General features: G+C 37.5%; 1 pseudogene; it reads right to left on the bottom strand.

Moving 5' to 3' along the window:
• Window positions 1-1,456: 1,456 nt before the first annotated feature.
• Window positions 1,457-5,211, bottom strand: part of LOC111382844 — a 17,336-nt pseudogene continuing 13,581 nt past the window's right edge.

Genomic DNA, 5,211 nt, shown 5'->3' on the forward strand with positions numbered 1-5,211 from the left:
TTATATGATTTGAATGCTTCCATAATTATTTGGCCAATTGTTATGTGATTGTAGATGATTTGTTCTTTGCATTCGAAAGAAGGGGAATAAATTCGATAGAATATAAATCGACATAGGGTCCGATAGGGGATGGAAACTTACCTCTATGCTTTATGCAATTCATGAAAATGTTCATAAAAAGTCATGCATTCTTGTACATTGCATCATCCATAGAAATATAGGCTGGTGGTGTGTAAGAGTAGATTCAATATATATCGAGAGAGTGTATTGGATAATTTAGGAACATTGAATTGGCATTTTGTTCCATCGATACGTTGAATTTGTGAAATTAGGGTTTTTAATAGTCAATTGGGGATTCGAATTCTTAATGATTTCATTTCGATTCATTTCAATACAATAGTTCTAAAATTGCATATTTACATTTCAGTTGCGTGCTTATTTCATTAGATTAGTGAAATTTCGAAATTAGGGTTTTCTTTGCAATTAGGGTTTCAAATTGGGGATTTCCCCCCCAAAATTAGGGTTTTTTACATTTAAACCAAATTTTCATTCAATTAGATTCGGTTAAGGTCACATTAGTCTAATTAGAGCTAATTCAATCCTCGTGGGAATGATACTTGGACTCATAGTCCATTTTACTACTTGTTAACGAACCGTACACTTGCGGTGGGTTTTAAAATCGAGAAGAAATATTTTGCGAACAGTAGACAGGGGATGGGCCTTTGGTGATTACGGGAGGGCGGACCACTCGACTGTGTCCTTGTAATATTATGATTATTGGCGCTATCGGGTGGGAGACTTCTTGGGTGATCATAGAGATAGTCAGGGGATGGGCCTCTAGTGGTCACGAGAGGATGGTCCACTCGTCGGTGTCGATTTCATATTGGCCATTTGATTATTGATATTGATATTATGCAGAGCTCTATCCGGTACATAGTAGGTGAGTCAAGGGCCCAATGAAATGAAAGATTTCAAGTGAAATGATTTCTAATCGACTTTGACGAATATTGAAATATGATACTTTTTTATCGTGATATTTAAAGCAAATGGCATGGTGTCATATGTCGTTATTACCCATGTTCAGGACATGCATGATTTTGCTTACTAAGCAATGACTCGTGTAGTTCTTGCATTGTAGGTGAGCATGGAACTACATTGAAAGCATGGCTAGCTGTGGAGCACCTACAGGATTCCAGAGTTCGATGTACATGGATGACGACCTGTAGGGTTATTTTGTAAGATGCTATTTGTTGGGTTATATTTTGGAATCCTATATAGTGTACTTTTGAAATGGCATGTAGACATGTTTATAAGCTCAGAATATATATGTTGGATTATGACAATGTGATTTTGGGTTTCGATATGTTATATGATCGTGTCACAGGTGATTAAAAGTTAATAAACTGGAATATATATATATAAAATTCTATATCTAGGTTGTGTATAGATATCAATGTTAATTTGGGGGCGTGACATATAGTGACTGGCCAAGCTGTATCACTTCTTGATTCAGAGCAGTCATTGCATCCTTTATTGACTAGGTTGATCCTTCGGAGATGGTATCGTTCAGTTCCCCAAGTTCGCCTCGACCTTCTCTTTTACAGTGCCAGGAACTTTGTCCTCAAGTTCATTTGGTTGCTTCTCAGTATGGTAAACAACAGAATCGGCCTGATTTTTGGCATCTATTGCATCTCTCTTCTCCTTGTCTTCCTTTGCAAACCTTTCGGCTTCTTGAACCATTCTCTCCACCCGTAGATTCATTCAGAACAAATGCAACTCAAAATTGATCTAAACTAGTGTACACTATTTATGCTCATTGAGTGCTAGCCGGTATGATTACTTCCTCTAGGTGTTGAAGGTAGAAAATGCAAGAAATAACTTATTGATGCTAGTTAGAAGCCAATTACTTCCCAACCATGCTTCCCCTACTAGATTAAGTTACATATTATCAAAAATTCGCACCTCATCACCAGGCAATGTGCTTGCACCAGTAATGGTGATGTCCTGTTTCTTTTCAATTTCTTCAATGTCACTGAAAGAGGATGCCATTTGCATCAATGTCAAATATGACTGCAATTTGAGGTACTCCATGGGAGGGGCTGGCAGAATTCCATCAAGACAGAAGCTGCCTATGGACTTGTTGTCCCTAAAACTCTCTCTCTCACCTTGGAGGACATTGATTTTAACACTTGTCTGACAATCCGCAGCTATTGAGAAAACTTCAGATTTTGAAGTCAGCAACGTTCTATTTCTAGACACCTCCAAGAGTTTCTAACCCCAAAGAAAATGGTGTCACATCCAGAAGAACAATATCAATGACATCTCCAGCCAAAATGCCAGCCTAAGTAAATAACTTGTGAAAGATGATTAGATATAATAACAGCCCTAACTATAAACGTAAAATATCTTTGACAATTTAAAGAGGAAACATGACAACTTGAACTGCAGCTCCCAAGGCAACAACTTCAACTGGATTAACAGTAACATTTGGGTCTTTTCCAGTCAATTTTTTAACAAGTTCCTGAATAGCTGGTATACAGGTTGAGCCACTAACAAGGATGACCTTATCTATATCACTAAATGACAGTGTTCGCGAAATATTTCTTTCGATTTAAATTACCGACTTCTCCTATTATTACTTCCATAGCTCCTATTCCCACAGCTACTACTGATGTACCCCCTGAGCCGACACATATGAGTTCTCCACCATTGAAGACACACACAGATGGTACTCAGTCAGCGCAGGGATCAGGTATCGGGAAAGTTCCTCAAACCACTCTTGCACAGGGGTTGTTGGCTGAGATCAGCTCAGAGCGACATGGTGTCAAGCATATGCTGATTGATCACTTTAAGAAGGACCATGGAATGAAAGTTGGATCTACCATGAGATTTGCTATTGAGGACTTGGTTTTTAAGCTCTGTGGAGAGGGACCTTCTGTGAGTAAGACTCCTACGCATATACCTTCACCTAGTCCTTCTATCACAGCTCCTACACACAATAAGGTGAAAGAACATATACAGAGAGACATGGATGGCATGGGCCTTGGAAACTGCATGCAAAATGCAGAGGACGATGTCCCTACAGCAAGCAGGTCAATCTCCCACGATTCAGATGTCGTAGCACAGAACACCATGAGATTAGACGCACCTATGACTAGTACAATGAGATCAGATGCACCCGCTTTTCGCCCGACATTCAGTGCACCACCATCTGAACTGTACTTATCAACAAAGCAGGCTCCTACACGCAGGCGAGACCCCTCTCCAACGAGCGAGCTAGACATCGCAGACTACTATGATCCGGAAATGTTTCAAACCAGACGCATGACTCGATCAATGTCTATGTACTACCACCCGAAGATTTACCCTCGGGAATACCCTTGAGTACCTTTCATTAGTTTTTGTTCGTGCTTTGTTTACTGTGATTGCATTTTATCTTCAAATATTTGTTACAATTTACATTTGCTGGAGGTCAGGTCCATGCCCCCCTCCTCTATTTGTTTTCCCGCTTTTCATTATATAAAATAAACCACACTAGTGGTATTTGCTTAAAAAAAAAAAGTGTACGGGTCGTGATAAGTAATAAAATGGACTTTAGAAGTCCGAGTATCGTCTCACAGAGAAAGAGTAGTTCAATTTTATTTATTTTAGCCTTAACCGAAACTAATTGAGTTGAAATGAATTTTGGAATCAAAAACCCTAATTTTGGGAGAAATCCCCAAATTGAAAAACCCTAATTTCAAATCAAACCCTAAATTGGGGAAAATCCCCAAATTGAAAAACCCTAATTTTAAATCAAACCCTAATTACTTAAATTCACTTAACTAATGACTCAATTACGAAATGTTATGAAAAATCGATGAAATGTATTGTCAATTTATGAAAATCTATGTAAAACAAATGCACTAGGATCACGAATCCCCAAATAATTACCAATTAAACCCTAATTTCACAATTTTGATAATTCAATAAGAATTTGATAAATCAATGCTCCTAAATCTATTCAATACCCTCTCTCGAGATGTATCGAACCTATTCTCATAAATCATCAGCCTATATCTCTATGACGGATGCAATTTTACAAGAACGCATATAATCTTTTTGTGAGCAATTAAAGGTTTACATAGGGCATAGGGGTACATTTCTATCCCCTATCGGACCCTATGATGAATTATATATGTCGAGTCTAATCTAATTTTCTCAAATTCAGAATTAAACCACCAAGTTCACACAAATCAAGTGCACATTAATTGTGGAAATAAATAAACCAATATAATCCATTCAAATATCCCATCAAACTAATAATTCAAAATCATGAAATAGCAAGTTTAATAATAATTACATGGTTCATCGATCACCCAGTTGCAAAAATCTAGCCTATCATGATAAAAATAACGAAAACTAACAAAATATGAATAAAATACATCACCGGGTTATCAAAGATTGAAGAAATCTCGTAAATCTCGCATCAATTGCTTGTTCTTGCCTTCAATTCCACTCCAAGATGAATGATTTTGCCTCCCAAGTCGTTCGTGCGGCTTCTGGACATCTTGTTGCTATTTAAACCCGTTCAAATTAGGTTACCAAAGGAGTTGCAATTATATAAGGAAACTGCAGAATTCGAGGAAAATTTATACCTATGCGACCGTATAGGTTTAAGAAAAACGCCATTTTTAATCCCTGGAGGCTCACTCGTGGTCGCATAGGTTTTACACTATGCGACCGCATAGTAGAGCTACTTTCTTGTTTGAGTCATTTTGGTCCTCAAGTTTCATTCCTTCACTCCTTGACCTCCTCTCTTGTTCCTAGCTGCTCCAATGTTCCCTTATAACTTCCAATTGGTGCTTGGCTTGATCAATTGCTTGATGTGTTCATCGGGTCAACTTTTAGATAATTGCAATTTGGTCCCTGAATTATCATTTTGCTCCAATTTGGTCCTTTTTCGGCTCTTTTCTCCTGAATTCCACTATTTCCATAGAATTTCCTACATTGCATGAATTTGACAGAGTTAAGTAACAATTCAATCATTTTACTTGTATTTAAGTCTTGTTTATGATGTAAATAAGTGTGCAAAAACACACTTATCAAACCCCCAAACTTGAACTATTGTTTATCCTCAAACAAGATAGTGATATAATTCTGAACAAACATGGCTTAACACCTTGCCTTGGCTCAGGATTGGACTAAGTAATTGATTTTATGAAAATTTAT

The sequence above is a fragment of the Olea europaea genome, unplaced genomic scaffold (assembly GCF_002742605.1).
Source record: "Olea europaea var. sylvestris unplaced genomic scaffold, O_europaea_v1 scaffold2560, whole genome shotgun sequence".
Lineage (NCBI taxonomy): Eukaryota > Viridiplantae > Streptophyta > Magnoliopsida > Lamiales > Oleaceae > Olea > Olea europaea.